Consider the following 18,534-nt stretch of genomic DNA (forward strand, 5'->3'; position numbering starts at 1 on the left):
AAATCCTTGTGTTTAAAAATTAGAAATACCTCAGATAACACAATTAAAACTCTCTGCATGTGTGTGAGAAAAAGCGACGGCGAGTCATGTGCCTTATACAGTAGTTTACGGTACGTCAAATACAGGCGCGTTGCACATCGATTCATATGAACTGAAAAATATCACAGATTGCTTGACCAAGAGTGAAACTTAGAAACACTTAGTCAGAGAGTGTTTGGGGATTTTAAATATATCTGTGCAAAACTTTCCCATAGCTTCCAACTCACACACTAGCGAGTAAAATCTGAGAATTTATTAGCCATTGGCTATTAGACATCATTTAGTTGCCAAGGTAAAGATGTACTTGCAATGTAGAGGGTTGTTTGGGCTAGAAAACCTCTTGGTAGAAAATGCTGGAATTCAGTGTTTTTTGTTATCTCTGATCTATTGTAAAAGAAGAATTAGAAGTAAAGCATGGAGTGATTTGCCATAATTTACTGTATACAAAGAATCTGTTGTGCAACCAGATGACCTTGTCATAAAGAGAGAGATTTTCATGCTTTTTGTGCTGGATGATTTGATGACAATAGATGTTATGTTATTCCATCAAATTCATTCTTCCATACACTATTTATTTAACTGCTGCATTCAGTTACTTTTTAGGGGCTTTGAATAAGATGCTTCTGACAATCAGAGGTTGGGTTCTGAAGCTGTGTAATGAGAGATGTTAAAACATTGAGCATTAAAGCTGGAAAAACAACATCCTTCTGGCTCATGTGCCTTATTCGAGTGATCAGGTTTAATCTTTTTGTCTGTTAGTAGTTCGATTGACAGATAGTTAACTATTTTTTGACTAACAAAGGATTAAGCATTAGAAGAATTAGTAGAAGGAGCGGTGCTATGACATTTCTGGCACACCCTGATATGCTTTCTAATTCAAGTGTAAAATACAACATTCTCCAACATGTTTTTGTGCAGGACATACAGCCAAGTATGATGACCAATACTCAGAATTCGTGCTCTGCATTTAACCCATCAAAAGTGCACACACACAGCAGTGAACACACACACACAGCTGAAAACACACACCCAGAGCAGTGGGCAGCCATTTCTGCTGCGGCGCCCGGGGAGCAGTTGGGGGTTCAAACTCTCTAACCACTAGGTCACGACCTCCCCGTTTAGAATGCTATTTAGAGTGATGATTACAATGTCGCGATGGCGCCACATTCGGCTGCTTCAGTGCTTGGCTCTCCAGTATTTGTACTGTTTTTATTCCTTTTTCCATCAAACACGATCAGTTTCAGCAGGGATGAACTGCTGAACATTCGGCAGAACTTACTGTCAACCAATCACGAATTCCAGTAGTACGGCATATGCAAATGTGACGCTGAAGTTAATGAGTGAAATGTCCGCTCAGCTGTGAACTCATCATACTGTAGGTAAATCGCATCGCCCTTAGAGTTTATCTGAGGATAGTGTGAGATGAATTCAACAGATCACACATCTGCAGTGCTTCTGTGAATGAAGAAAAAAAGAAAAACTATTGGCTTAGATAAAAAGGAATATAGGCATATACACTAAATATATTTTGCTTAAATCATATTGACAGATTAACGAAACGAAAGAAAAAATTTGCTTAATTACGGTTCATTGTGACACGTTACAAAGTTTTCGGAAAGAAAAAACGAAACAGCAGAGAGTGGTTATCTTTATTTTGCAAAAGCTTTACAGTTTTAATTATTTAGCAAAAGCTGACAGCTTTGAATAATGTCTTGCTTCTGTATAACCAACCAGCCTTAGTATGACCATCGCGCTGATGCCTTACGCGCACACACATCATATCAAAGCCTGTTCTTTATCAAAATAAAATACAGTAAAATACAGAAACAAATAAAAAGTTAGACTGCTCCGTTGTACAACATGTTGCGTTCAGCGTAACCACGCCTCACTGTGCTGATATAGCCGATGTGAAGGATGATGTTTTATGTCGATGAAAGTACAAAGACTATATGATAAATCATATTTTATCATCCAGATACATCGGGAACATGGAAACATTTGGATTTGTGCCGGATGAGAGAGGTAGGCATCAGCTTCACCTTAACTTAATTTGTTTTTGGATTGACGTTTTTATAGTCTAAACTTTAGAGGATTTGTTTTGGATAGAAACTAATAACTGTTTTTATAATGTTTGTAACTATTTTGCTTTAGACAACAGACATTTTAGCCTTCATTATTTCAGAAAGTAATAGGGCTAATAAAATGCGACGTGAACCGCAACTTTTTTTCACTCTCAAATGCAATCTTATACAAGTGTTTTTTGTTGTTGTTTTTTTTAGCTAACAATGCAGCAAACATTTTTAATATCTTAAAAATGCTTTGATATCTTTAAAGGGTAACTAAACCCCTGGTCAGAGCCTGACTCCACCCACTGGCAATATTTGAAAAATGCTGAAAAGTGGGCAGAGCACAGCGGAGACAGAGGGGACGAACCGAGGGCGGGGCTGAGCGGGTGGGACGTGAACCTGAGACCCGCAGTGACGGATTAATTGACAGCTGCTGTCAGAATCGCTAAAATGGAGAGTGACTGTAGTGACACAAGTACAGTAGCTTTGCAACAGAGCGTTCATCTGAAGTAGAGGACTTTTCTCCCTCACCTTCACCTGAAGTTGAGGATGTCGAGGTGTCTGTGGACACAGGGCCAGGGCCTGAGTCATATCAATTCGAGCCGCTGACTCAAACTGCGGTCTTAACTCCAGCATCGCGATCGGCACTGCGTCGCTTTTCAGCGCGAGCTGTGTGGAGAATCCCATTTCCGACTCCATTGCATTGGAGAAGCAATCCCACATAAAATGCAATTTGAACAACTCTAGCTCTAGGTGGGAACTCGCGGTCTTCCAGGCCAAGTGCATGCACCCACTGGGGCCTAATTTCCAAGTCTGCTGGAAAACTATGCAGTTCAGCAGTGCTGTTGCAACCAGCAACACTACACATACGTACCATCCAGACCACCGTACTTTTTTTTTCATTTTCAAGCCCTGGTTTTAATCATTCTTTGGTACTTTAATAAAGCCAATCTCTTCTGTGAACTGCCAAAATACAGACAGCATGTTACATGTCCCACCAGAGACAATAATATACTGGATCACTGTTACACAACAATAAAGAATGCATATCACTCTGTTCCACGAGCAGCTTTGGGACGTTCTGATCACTGCCTGGTTCATCTTATACCAACCTACAAGCAGAAACTTAAATCTGCTAAACCTGTAGTAAAGACTGTAAAGAGATGGTCCAACGAAACAGAGTGGGTTTTAAAAGCTTGTTTTGACCTCACTGATTTGAGTGTTTTTGAAGCTGCTACCACTGTTTTGGACGAAATCACAGAGACTGTAACATCCTATATTAGTTTTTGTAAGGATATTTGCATTACTACCCGGGCTTATTTAACATTTAACAATGATAGGCCATTGTTTACAGCAAAACTCAGACATCTTCGTCAGGCCAAAGAGGATGTCATAGAAATGGGGACAGAGTATTGTACAATCAGGCTAGGAACACACTGAATAAAGAGATTAGAGCAGATAAAAAGACCTACGCTGAAAAGTTGGAAGATCAGTTTACTTCCAATGACTCAACTTCATTGTGGAAAGGTCTGAGAGCCATCACTAACTACAAGACACCATCCCTGTGAACTTAAGTGAATCAACACCTTGCTAATGACCTGATTTAGTTTTATTAAAGATTTGAAACCCCCCACATTCGTTCTGACCATCTCTCTACACAACTGTTAAAAACCTCCTGCAATCCCCAGGCCCAGATGGTGTTACACCAGCCTTCCTGAAAACCTGTGTTGACCAGCTGGCCCCCATCTTTTTACAGATCTTCAACAGATCTCTGGAGTTGTGTGAAGTCTCCTGTTTCAAACGCTCCACCATCATCCCCGTTCCAAAGAAACCCAACATAACAGGACTTAACGACTACAGACCTGTGGCTCTAACGTCTGTCATCATGAAGTCGAGCAAACAGATCCATGGATGATGCAGTAAACATGCTCTATCTGTCAGTGGATCACAAGCTTTCTTACAGATAGGCAACAGCTAGTGAGACTGGGGAAATTTGTGTCAAACAGCTGCTCCACAAAATTGGTGCCCCTCAGGGATGTGTTCTTTCCCCACTGCTCTTTTTCCTGTACACCAACGACTGCACATCTAAAGACCCCTCTGTCAAGCTCCTGAAGTTTCCAGACACTACAGTCATAGGTCTGCACATCTGGTGCAGTCTTAACTACCTGGAGCTGAACACGCTCAAAACAGTGGAGATGATCGTGGACTTCAGGAGAAACCCCCCTGTTCTCCCCCCACTCACCATCATGGACAGCACTGTGACTGCAGACTGCAGATCTCTCAGGACCTGAAGTGGGACAATCACATTGACTCCACTGTGAAAAAGGCCCAACAAAGGTTGTACTTCCTTCGCCAGCTGAGGAAGTTTAACCTGCCACAGGAGCTGCTGAAACAGTTGTACTCAGCTGTCACTGAGTCTGTCCTGTGCAATAACTGTCTGGTTTGGTCCGGCTACAGAATCAGACATCAGAAGACTACAGAGAACTGTTCGGACTGCTGAAATGATTATTGGTGCTCCCCTGCCCACCCTTCAAGAACTCTATACATCCAGAGTGAGGAAAAGGGCTCAGAAAATCACTCTGGATCCCTCACATTCAAGTCACCCCATCTTTGAACTTTTGCCATCTGGCCAGCGCTTCAGAGCCGCAAATACCAGAACAGTCAGGCACAAGAACAGTTTCTTCCCCCAGGCAATCTACCTCATGAACGGTTAAATGTTCCCCACTTACGCAATAAAGTGTGCAATATCCTTATATTTATTTGTTAGCACCTCCATCCTAGTACATTCCTGCATCTCACTTTATTCTATTCCATTATCATCTATAGCACAACTGTTCATACAAATGATTTATTTTTAAACGAGTTATTTTGCAATATTTGTCTTTATATTTACATGTTTTTTGTTTTTTTTGTCTGTGTGTTGTCGTCTCTGTGTACTGGATGCTTATGTCGCTAAAACAAATTCCTTGTATGCGCAGGCATACTTGGCAATAAAGCTCTTTTTGATTCTGATTCTGATTGATTACAGGTCAGCTGATGTTAATCCCTCCTGGAAAAACTTCAACTTTTTTTAATCTGTCCTTAATATGACACATGCCTGGGGTTTTAACATTTAATGTGTTTTCATATTGCTTTGCAGTGTTTTATAAACATCTACCACTATCAAAGATTTGTCATTAATCTATTAGAGCTGCTGAAAAATGAAAGGTGAGTAAGACGGTTTTACACAGTCTTTTGGGGATGGATTTCAGTCAGCAGATTTCTTTGTCACTCTTTCAATAGTTATGTAACCACAGAAAGCCAATAGCACACCTCATTTTCATGTCTTTGGGGGCCGTCACTTGCATAGGGTGTACTTCTTGTCTAACTTTTCTTTATTGGAGCTTCACTTAACAAAGGCACTGTGATGTAGAGGTATTTGGTGGTGTCCAAACAAATGGTGGCCACCCTCATGAAGAGTAATGCCAGTTGAATGTAAGAACATTGCTCCAATCTGAATATTGTGTCTTTATAATTAAACTGCTGAATTCTCAGAATTCCAGTCCTCACTGTCACATGATATTGTTAATCTTTGGCTGTCTCACAGTATTACAGTATTTAGCATCTCATCAATATTATATATATATATATATATATATATATATATATATATATATATATATATATATATATATATATTAAGAGTAATGCACAATTAAAGATTTTTGTGCTGCATTTTATTTTATTTAGTTAATGTTTATTGCATTATTTTAGTGTTATGTGTGGTACCCTGTATATTTCTGGTAGTCAAAGTGTATTGGTATTGACATCGATTTCATATTTCAAGTTGTAAAATATACAGGCACACCTATATACCATACTGTAATACCGGAAACATTGTCACCATATTGTTTACAATTAATTACTGCCAATCATAGCTGTGTTATTTTAGTTTCATTATAATATTACAATATGTTTTTATTCATATTAAAAAAAAAAATTGGGGGGGGGGGGGGGGTATTTACATTTGTTAAATTTGAACAGCCTTGTGTGCTTTTTGCTTATTATGATTATTTTAAATATGTCAGGGTAGTATTTATTCATTTTTATTTCAGTTTTAAACAGAATTAAAATAAGAAATTTTGAAGAAATGTAGCTGAAATAAAATAACTTTATATTATATTTTATTTCAGTTAAGTTTAAACATGTTATTTGTAGAATACAGAGATCTTACAGAAATTGAATTTAACAAGCTGTAAAATGCACAAGTGAGGTGAGGGAGAGCTAAAGAGAGTATGGCAGAGGAAATCTCCAGCAAACAGACTGGAATAATGTGTGTGTGGGAGAAGAGTGGGTGCAGATGACCCTTCAGAGGAAAAAAACAGATGAGTAGATGAAAAACGGCAGATATGAGAGGCAGAGGAAGGATGATGAGAGATTTTAACACCAAGCGGTAAAGATTTAAAGCCCTTCAATGCCACAAACACACACGCTGAGAGTTTAGTCTCTGAGCGAGATCTTTCAGCAACAGACTAAATATTTCTGGTGTTTGGAAGTGAATTATTCAGAACTCTTACAGACCCTGCAGCCATTAGAGACTTTCAGAAATCAACTCCGTCACCAGAATAAATAAGCCTAACTGCCCTGAGGAATGTACTGGATGTGTGTGTGCTCTTCGGTAAATGCTTCCTTTGAGGAAATGGCTTAATAAACATGCTTAATATAAAAAAAATGTAAAAATGTTACTGTGACGGTTAAGTTTTGGGTTAGTACTATCATTAGCTCTGGATATAACAATAGAGGTCAATGGAAAATCCTCAGTGTGACAGAATAATAAGTGTGTGTGTGTGTGTGTACAGATTGCAGGCCGCTCAGGGCAAAGATGTAACAGCTTGTGCGGTGCTGCTCTGTCGCAGCCATCTTAAGACTTCTTTGAAAGTCTTAAAAATATGAAGCAGCACAACTGTTTTCAACATTGATAATAATCAGAAATGTCTCTTGAGCAGCAAATCAGTACATTAGAATGATTTTTAAAGATCATGTTACACTGAAGACTGTTATGATGCTGTTATGATGCTGAAAATACAGCTTTGATCACAGGAATACATTACATTTTTAAATGTAGTACAATAGAAAACATTTATAAATATTCTCCACTTCATTTGGTTTATCGGGCTGTAAAGCACAGCAACCGACATCCCGCCTGGAGATTAATACCATCGACGAGCCATCTAGAGACTCGCGTGCCAAGATGAACACGATTTTGCTCTTTACCTGTCTATGTGTTTCTGAAAGCCCCTTGTAAATCAAGCCCTAAGGAAAAGCGCATGGATATAAGGTAATCCGAGTTGTTTTTCACTAGTCACTATGCCGCAGGGCAGCTTGTGTTTTTGTGCGTGTGCAAATGTGCAATATGACCTCTCCTTCAGGCTCGTTTTTAAAGAACTGCAATCAAGTCTGAAATCAAGCCCGGCCATTCTGTGCGGGGCCTCCGAAGGAGCATCAGCTCTCAGAATTGGATTATGGTGTGTGAATGGGGTCTGTTCCCCTTGGATGGGTTCTCCGCAGAACCCCCTACTGTCATGCCACTGCTCATTACTCTTAATCTATGCATGCGAGCGCCTGGTTTTCCCAAGCAGAACCGCCTGTGATGAGAGACTGAGTTATAAGAATGAATGTAAAGGCTCTTTTCTAGCTTTTAGTGATGATTTCATGGCCAGATTTAATTCTCCAGTCCGGGATTAGATGGTAACTGACAGACGTCATCTAATTTGGAATTGTCTTGCACAAGTGGCAAAAGGTGCGATTGTTGCCAAATGGAAAGATGGATTGTGACAGTAATCTCTCATGATTGATTTGCATGAGAGAGCGGTCAACTGTTGTGCTGTGATTGATTTGGCTGTAGATGTGAAGGGATTACACAGATGTGTCCGTCTCATTTTGGGACACATTTGCCATGTGTTTGTTTGGATGTGTAAATGCTCATCAAACGCTAAACCCTTCCTCCAAGAATCTGCAATCCGTCATTCCCGCTTTTCAATTACTCTTCTTTCCATTTGAGGTTAGATAATGACACTTGTTCTTATGATTAGTTTAGTCGTTCTTTCTTTCTGTCATTTTTGTCCCTCTGTGTGTCTGTTGTTCATTCTGTCTGTCTCTATGCATCTATTTCTATTTTTTACTCCTCTGGTTCCCTTTATTTTTTCATATCCCATGCTGTACCATCTCATCTTTCTTTTGGTCTTTCATTCTTTTATGTCCGTCTGTTGTTCTTTGTCTGTACATTTTTTTTCTATATTCCAAACTGTCATTTGCTTTTGTCTCCCCGGTTCTTTCTCTCATTCATTCATTTTTTCTTCTTTATGACGTACATTCTTTTTGTTTGTCTGTGTCATACTTTTTTCTGTCTGTTTTTTTTTCTATCTGTTATACTTTATTCTGTCTTTGTTTTTCAATCTGTCATTCGTTCTTTTGTCTGTCGTTCTTTCTGTCTGTCATTCTATACTGACAATCTGCATATGTCGTTCTTTCTGTCTGTCTGAATTTATATATTTCAATTTTTTTTATATTTCCTTATTTGGTTCCTTCTGTTCTTCCTTATTCATTTACCATCTCTATTTCTTTCTGTTGTCTGTTATTTTTGTATGTTGTTCTTTTTTGTCTGTCTGTTGTCCTTTTCTGGTTGTTTTTTTTTCTTTCTGTCATTTCTTCTACTTGTCTTTGTTTTTCAGTCTGTCAATCATTCTTTTGTCCGTTGTTCTTTCTGTCTGTCATTCTTTTCTGACCATCTGTGTCTATTATTCTTTTTTTTCTTTAAGTCTGATCCCCCCCCCCCCCCCCCCCCCCTTCTATGTTTTCTTAGATCAGGTGTGTATAAATGAAACACACACCTGAACCAGCTTATCAAGGTCTTCAGGATGTAGAAGCGTCCCAGCAGGTGTGTTGGAGTCCAATCCTTGGCCGTCCAGGAGCAGGAATGGACACCTCTGGTTTAGATTAATGCTCACCCAAACCTGGTAATCCCTTGGTAGGAGAGAATGCACTCTCGAGTTTCCACAGAAAGAGGGTTACTGTCTAGCCATAGCAAATTGTTTATCCATTATTCCCTGCTTCCAATTACCCATCATGCCCCTAAAAGCCCCATTGCTCTGGTTCCTTCTATTTACCCATATCCTTTTACCATCTCTGTCTTTCTGCCTGTTGTTGTCTTTCTGCTTTCTTTTTCTTTCTTTCTGTTGTTCTTTGCTTTCTGTCTGTCTTTTCTTTCTGTCATTCTTTTATGTTTCTTTCTACTTTAGGACAGGATGAATTGTATAAACTTTAAATCATCTAAACCAACAACATGTATGTTAGACCCTATACCATCTAAGCTCCTAAAAGAGGTGCTTCCAGAAGTCATAGATCCTCTTCTGACTATTATTAGTTCCTCATTGTCATTAGGGTATGTCCCGAAAACCTTCAAACTGGCTGTTATTAAGCCTCTTATCACAGGCTATTAAAAACACAACTATACCCCAAAAAACTAGTTAATTACAGACCAATCTCAAATCTTCCTTTTCTGTCCAAGATACTAGAAAAAGTAGTATCCTCACAATTACATATCTTAGAGAAAAATGGTATCTGTGTGGATTTCCAGTCAGGATTTAGATCGTATCCAGAGGCATCATGCCCATTTAAAGTGATTTCAGATTTCTGAGCCAAGTGGATTTTGAATGCAGCTTCCAAAAGACAAAAAATAGCCGAATAATATTTTTTATATTTGATACAATTACACCGGTGTGATTAGATCATTCAGTGTGGCACATCATCAGCTGCTAAATCCACATATGCACTCGCTGGTTGGCGTTGAGCCAGAGACAGACATATTTGTACAGCACTGCATTATAACCAATCACACATGAATCTGTTGAGATTATGTATGCAAACGCCAATCAGAGGTGTTCAGATGAGTCATAGCTGAAACGCTGTGTTTTGTTAACTTGCTCGTTGACTGAATTATCTGGCAAATTCTCTCATCAGAAACAACAGAGTGCAGATGTGTGTACGAATGTAAGATATTTATGTTAATTCATGTGTTCATGACCTCAAGGTTAGATTATTGTAATGCTTTATTGTGTGGTTGTTCTGCACGCTTAGTAAACAAACTCCAGCTAGTCTAAGATGCAGCAGCAAGAGTTCTTACTAGAACCAGGAAGTATGACCATATTAGCCCGGTCCTGTCAACACTGCACTGGCTCCCTATCAAACATCTTAAAGATTTTAAAATATTGCTTATTACTTATAAAGCCCTGAATGGTTTAGCACTTCAGTATTTGAACGAGCTCTTATTGCACAATAGTCCTCCACATCCACTGCTTTCTTAAATCTCTGGCCATTTGATAATACCTAGAATATCAAAATCAACTGCGGGCGGCAGATCCTTTTCCTATTTGGCGCCCAAAATCTGGAATAACCTACCTAACATTGTTAGGAAGGCAGACACACTCTTGCAGTTTAAATGTAGATTAAAGACCCATCTCTTTAACCAGGCTTACACATAAGACATTAACACATTTATTGATTTTTCATCAGCCTTTAATTGTATCCAACCTCATGTCCTAGCAGAAAGGTTAAAGAGTGTTCATAATATTGATTTTGGATTGATAAATTGGCTGATGGATTTCTTAACCAATAGGTCTCAGCGTGTGAAGGTGAACAGTGTTTTGTCTGATGTACTTTTTTCCTCTACTGGGTCACCGCAAGGGTGTGTTCTTTCACCTCTTTTATTTGTGCTTTATACTAATGAGTGTCGTACGCAACTTGAGAGGCACCATATCATTAAGTTTGCTGATTATTCAGTGATTGTTTCCCTCCTTAATAATGATGATTCTGTTCACGGTTCTGTATTGGTAGATTTTATTGATTGGTGTAAACTGTCCATTTTGGACATTAATGTATTAAAAACTAAAGAGATGATTGTAGATTTTTGGAAGAATCGTACAGCCATCTCTCCTGTGGTTATTAATGATCATGCTGTTGAGATTGTACATCATTTTAAATATCTTGGTACTATAATAGATGAAAAGTTGACTTTTGGGGCTTATGTGGATGCTGTTTGTAAAAAAGCCAAACCCGTAAGACCTCCGTTTATCTTTGGAACACAGTTTAAGATATTTTAGATTTAGTCTGAGAGCTCTCAGTCCCTCCATTGAAGCTGTGTGTACGGTATACTGTCCATGTCCAGAAAGATGAGAAAAACATCATCAAAGTAGTCCATGTGACATCAGAGGCTTAGTTAGAATTTTTTGAAGCATCGAAAATACATTTTGGTCTAAAAATAGCAAAAACTACTACTTTATTCAGCATTGTCTTCACTTCCGTGTCTGTTGTAAGACAGTTCAAAACAAAGCAGTTTGTCATATCCGGTTCGCGAACGAATCATTCGATGTAACCGGATCTTTTTGAACCAGTTCATCAGAGCCTCTGATGTCATATGGACTACTTTGATGATGTTTTTCTTACCTTTCTGGACATGGACAGTATACCGTACACACAGCTTCAATGGAGGGACTGAGAGCTCTCGGACTAAATCTAAAATATCTTAAACTGTGTCCCAAAGATAAACGGAGGTCTTACGGGTTTGGAACAACATGAGGGTGAGTTCTTAATGACATAATTTTAATATTTGGCTGAACTAACCCCTTAAGAGATTCCAGCCATCCCTTGCAGAATCTTTTTATGTTGTTACCTTCTTCACGTAGATATTCTTTACCGCTGTGCAGGACAAATAGATTAAAAAATTATTTTGTACCAGTTGCTATTGGGTTTTTAAATACTTAAAAAAAATAATTCTTCTCTCTCTGTACTGTTTTGTTGCTGTGTGTTTGGGATTGTATAGATTCTGCTGGCTGTGAAACAAATAGCCCCTCAGGGATAATAAAGTTGACCTAACCTAACCTAACACATTTCTAATATTAAAATACAGTAAAGGATTTTTAGGCTGCATTAATTACGATAATCGGAACCCAGATCACTTCCCATAACACCGGATGTACTTGCTACATCATTAGAAGAATGGCATCTACGCTAATATTAGTCTGTTTCTCTCTTATTCCGAGCTCACCGTAGCCACCAGATCCAGTCTGTATCCAGATCAGAGGGTCACTGCAGTCACCCAGATCCAGTACGTATCCAGACCAGATGCTGGATCAGCACCTAGAAAGGACCTCTACATCCCTGAAAGACAGTGGAGACCAGGACAACTAGATGAGTCCTCTGCACAATCTGACTTTGCTGCAGCCTGGAATTGAACTACTGGTTTCATCTGGCAAGAGGAGAACAATCCCCCCCCCCCCCCACCAACACCACCACCACCCATTTTCTCCATTCTGTCACAGATGGAGTTTTGGTTCCTTGCCGCTGTCACCTGTGGCTTGCTTAGTTGGGGACACTTAATTTCCAGTGATATCATCAACTTACATACTATTTAAACTGAACTGAGCTGGATGATGACATCACTGAATTCAATGATGAACTGCCTTTTTTGCATTATTGACACACTGTTTTCCTATTTAATGCTGTTCAGTTGCTTTGTCACAATCCTTATTGTTAAAAGCGCTATATAAATAAAGGTGATGAACTGACTTGACTTTCTGCCTATTAATCTGTCTTCTTTTTCTTTCTCTCTGTCTGCCGGTCTTTTATGTTTGTCATTTCTTCTTGCCAGTTTTTCCTGTCTGTACTTCTTTTTCATCTGAATTTGTCATTCTTTCTGTATTTAGTTTTTTTTGTTTTATTTCTGTATGCTATTCTTTTGTCTTTCTGTAAGTAATTTTTTTTCCTTCAGTCTGTAATTTAATTGTTTTTTTGTCTGTCTTTCTTTCTGTCTATCATTCTTTTCTTGTATTTTAGTCTGTTGTTCTTTTCTTTCTGTCATGTTTTTCCTTCCGTTGTTCTTTTTTTGGTCTCTGTCTTGTTCTTTCATTTTCACTGTATCTCTTTCTTTGTTGTTTTTGCCTGTTGTTCTGTTTCTGCCACTCTTTTTCTCTGTCATTTCGGTCATCCTCTTCTTTCTTTCTGTTGCTCTTTTATTTGTCATCCTTTTGTTGGATTTGTTTTTCCTGAATTCTTTTCTTACTGTTTGTCGTTCTTTCTGTCTGTTGTTCTTTACTTTCTCTATCACTCTCTCTCAGCCTCTCTTCTGGATGCAGTGTTTTGTGAAGCTGGCAGAGTGCTGCTTATGTAACACTGCGGCGTGTTTTTGCTGACACATATATGTGAAAGAGGATTGGCTTGAAGCCCTGGACAGAGAATCTGATGTTTTGGGATTATTTCATATTTATGAATGTTTCTTTCAGCGCTCAGTCACCACAGGTGCTTCAGACGTGACCCGTGTTATCAGAGGGCAGCATGAAAGCTGAATATGGAGAATGTGGCCTGCAGCTGTTAAGAAGATGCACAGCAACACTCACACCCTCCGTTCCCTGCCTGTTTGTCTCACGCAGTCTCACTAGTTCTCACATGCGGTACTGCTGCAGGAGGCTATTCCCTGATGTTTTTCCTCCACGTACAGTTTCACACTCATTGACAAACACGAATACATGTGCACAAACATGCATAAACAGTAAGTGAACCACTAATATCTCTGTTGTTTAAGAGTGCAGTGAGGTTAAAATGGAGACATTTACTTAAAGTATCCTTGTCAGATGTTTCTTCATTACAGATTTGCCAAAAATGCAAATGTGTAATCAAAATATCTCGATATGAAATCAAAATATTTCAAATTTATTTCATTTATTTTATAAATCAATACCGTTACTTTATGAGAACTATTGACTCATTTGTGTCTCTTTTACTTATAAGGAAGTACAGAAAAGTAAAAGACAATGACAGAAAAGACATTGACACCGAAAAGTAGAAATTTTAGTCATTGCTGAGAGCTAATTTACATGTTTATCTGCTCCAAGAACATTTTCATTACCCTTTAAATTGTGCAAATTGAAATTGAAAATATGGAAATGTGTAAATCTAGCAAAAAATAACCATGTATCGCAAAAAAGTTTTTACGCTTACATGAGGTGTTTTTTTTCCAGGCAATTCAAAATGGAACTGCAATGTAAAAATGTTTTTGGGGCATTAACAGGTCACAAAGTAATTTGATCATTCCTAAATGTACTATAACCTCAGAGAAACACTTCATATGAGGCTACTCTAAAGTATAAGGGGCTTTCCCTTAAATTAATACTTAGACTATTTACACTGCACACATCTGCGGAGCGTTAAGTCTATGTTACGGGTTCGAAAGGGCCACCGGAGCTGATCGCGTCCACTCAGCGCTTGTGTTACCAGTCATGCCATAGCGCTGCTTCTGTCAGGATACACGCATACGCCTCCTTCAATTAACTATAATGGCTAGTGTAGCCAAAATTTGTCAAAATCCCATTAAAATCCATTGCCATGACTTATTGCAAGAGGAAAAAATGACACTTTTAGTCGCATAACATCGGTTAATGGAAACGCCATAATTTTGCAATACTTTCTTAATTGACATTTTTTGCATTCTTTTGCGCAAATCTGTAATGGAAACGCACCTATGGACTACTATGATATGAACTACTATTCTACATTATGACTTTTATTTTTTAATGTCTGAACTGTCCTTGTATGGAAAAGACAAAGACTGATCAAATATTCTCTTTTTGTGTTGCATAAAAAAACATGAGATAAATTATTCAGTTTTAGAAGGAGCAACTTAATCATAATTAATACCAATAGAAAGTATTTTTCTAGCTTTAACAGAAACTTTATCTTATTGTTAAAAAAAGGTTAGCGCAATCAATTAAACAATTATCTCTGATGTTCAGTTACTGTGAACAATTACAGCCTCTCTTTGGGATCGGGATGAATGATAATGTGCTTATTTTCTGTAATTTTCTAGAGCCACCATCATACAGCAAATGTTTTTTATTTTATTTATTTTTTATATGTGGGTTGTTTATGATTGGATGCTAAAAGCTTGTTGAAATTAAATTACTGCATTTACTTCTGTATGTCTTCTGTCCATCACACAATCAGGTCGGCGCTGACAAAATGTCACTTCCTTCAGTAAACAGCCTGCATCCCAGCCGCTTCATCATGCAGATGCTTCGGCTCTTGTGGGTCCCTCGGGAAGGATTTCCATGTGGATATCTAGAGCATGTGATGGGAGGAGAGGCAAGCAGTTTAATCCGCATCCAACTCGGGTGTATTTTGGTGAGATGGGTGTATGATGTGTGATGTACAGATGGAATGGTTCTGTGGGTTCAATCAAGTGAAATTAGTCAATGTGAATGCTGAGCTGATCTCCATAACAACCAACAGCAGCTCTTCTAGTCAGCCTATACTGCCATAGAAAGGAAAAATGCAGCAACTACACAAAATGACATCTTTTTCTAAGTTCACAAAAATTTAAAAGGATTTTTCCATTGGCTTTTGGATTACTGCAGAAAATAAACTCTGTGACCAACAAAAATGTATGATTTTCACAATGTTTGTTAATCATGATAATCTACACAAAAGAACACAAATTTTATGAATTCTGAAGCTTAAATACAATATAATCGCTGGAAGAAAAAGGCCAAATGTAGTCTATAAACAAACTTCCAACAACTTTATTCAGAATCTAATCCAAAATCATGAGTTATAAATTGGCAAGAGTGCGATTATACACACAAAAAGTCTGAGAAAATGGACAAGATTTACTGGTAGGTGTGATGATCACGGGTGAGGTATTACTGATGTATAATATGTTGTAGAATAACATGTGAAAATATGATGAACTTTCAGGTATTTCACCAAAAACACATAAAAAAAAAGAAACTGATTCTGGGACGATGGAATGAAAAGTAAATGCAACTGATAATTTCTCAACCCTTTTTTCCCTCAGTTTCTGTGTTGCTGTAGCTATTCCCATTACATAATTTTACCATAATATAAGTGGGCCATTATACCACCAAGGGGACCTGGGGTCACTTTTACAGGGGTGTTCACAAAGCAATTCCACAACGTCAGTTTAGATGTGCTATATAGTATATATTACTCTATGTGAGCGTATGTACGTGAAAGTTGTGAACTTGCTGTTCACTGATACATTTAGCAAAGATATAATCAATCAAGCAGTTGAGATTTGCTATAATAAATCACTTTACATGAGCATCCTCCTGTATGTTTGTGGGTAAAGTTGAATATACAGTACTTACAGTGTTGTAGTTATTAATTCATTATGTGACAGCACTGAGGATACTTTAAGGTTTTGTTAAATAACTAACAATGTGGCATAGTAACAAGCCTAATTACGGTAACAAGCTGAGTTTAGCATTATGTAAATGAGCACCGATTTAGTCTGAGATAAAGATCTGACCCGATAACACAGTTTGACTAAAGTGACCGTGCAGCATACTTTGTTCCTGGGTCACGGATGATTGATTCGTGAGGGCACGTCTCAAGAGTTTGTCTGCAGACTATAATTGAATTCTGTCGGTACAACACGCTTTTTCCCTGAGCTTATCCTGTTCTGGATTGACCCTGTCCTTATATGACTCCATAAACTGTCCCTAGGTTGTTGTTAGAGAGATGTATCTCTTTTTTCCTTCTGTCAGTGCGGTGTGGTGTGGTGCTCTGCGGCGAGGAGGAAACATCCACCTTATTCAGGCATGCAGCTCTCGGCACTAATTACGGCAGAGGATAAGGGCACTGGAGCGCATGGAGATTGTGGCATGTTGATTTTTTAAACATCTTGCTGCTGAAGCAGAGATTTCTTTGAAAAGGAGAGGAGAGAATAGACACTTAAGAATGGTTTAACGGTTGAATGTACCTAAATGGACCAAAACCCAGTGCCAATATGGTACTGGTACCTTTATGTACTGGACCATATCAGCTGCCGAGTTAAATATTTGCCCTCTGGTTCTCCAGAGCAGAAATATAAAGGATCATCGTGTGTCAGTAAAATAATATAACAATTATAATCCCGTGAAAATTCACGTTAACATGGAAAGTCAGAAAGCTCTGATAATATAAATCCAAAACACATCTTTGTTAGTGTCCATGTTGTTTTCACATTTAGACTTAAAATAATTAAGTCGATTAGCAATGTATTATAAATATATCTAATTATTATGAAAATATCAGAGACTGCCTAAAGAACACAGATAAACTATACATTGTAACAGTGTAGTGTTTATTGTCTGCATGTTTCAGTATTCAAAGCGTTTCTATGTTCTTTTTATTCAGCTACAGCGACAGCGATGCCTTTGTCCATATTAGGGATTTTCTGAAGCATAATGAGTTCAGTTACTTCTGTGGTGCATATGTGTAGTTTCTGCGTGAAGGCATCTTCCAGTATAAATGAAACGGATATGTGTTTATAGTGCTCAATAATGGCCAATCCATCCTATTAAAAATGGGAATATAATTCATATCTTAAAAGAATTTTGAAGCAGGCATATGATAATCCATTGATGTGCCAGGCCATCAGAACCTAACTTTAAACCAATATGTATCGAACTGTGGGTTGTATGCCTATATTGTTGCATCCCTGCCAAGAATACGGACTAATTTGCTGTTATTAGTACTATAACTGCTATTTAATTATTATAGTTGGGTTAGGTGGCTTAGGTTTTCTTAGTGATGTGACATACAGCCAAGTATGATGACCCATACTCAGAATTCGTGCTCTGCATTTAACCCATCCAAAGTGCACACACACAGAGCAGTGAACACACACCATGAACACACACCCAGAGCAGTGGGCAGCCATTTATGGAGCAGTTGGGGGTTCAGTGCCTTGCTCAAGGGCACCTCAGTCGTGCTATTGCCGGCCCGAGACTCGAACCCACAACCCTAGGGTAAGGAGTCGAACTCTCTAACCACTAGGCCATGAGAAATTATATTAAAATAAATTATGAAAATGTACAAATAAATTAATTACAAAATAATAATAATGAATAAATATTAAAATACCTATTTAAAAAAAAAAAAAAAAAAAAAAAAAATATATATATATATATATATATATATATATATATATATATATATATATATATATATATATATATATATATAATTGTTAATTTATCATTTTTATTTATTTAGGCTTATTTTATTTAATTATTTATTTGTACGTATACATATTTTTTTTATTAGAAAATAAAAATAAATTAACAAATAAATATGCATATAATGCATAATAGCCTAACAGTAAGCCTACTATAGTGAGTAGAAGAGAGAAAAAAAAGAAGTAAAAGAAAAACTATTGTTTATATACACAAGCATGAGGGGTCTGTGGCATAGAAGAACCATAAAAGTAGTGCATTTATGTGACTACAAGTTAAAGCACACATTTAGCAGACAACCTTCAAGTTGTATTTTAGTTTGTAGATGGAACAGTTAATGTCTAAATTAAAACCGCAAAAGCATAATGGTAGAGATTTGAATT

Source organism: Carassius carassius, chromosome 2 (assembly GCF_963082965.1).
Source record: "Carassius carassius chromosome 2, fCarCar2.1, whole genome shotgun sequence".
NCBI classification, from domain to species: Eukaryota; Metazoa; Chordata; class Actinopteri; order Cypriniformes; family Cyprinidae; genus Carassius; species Carassius carassius.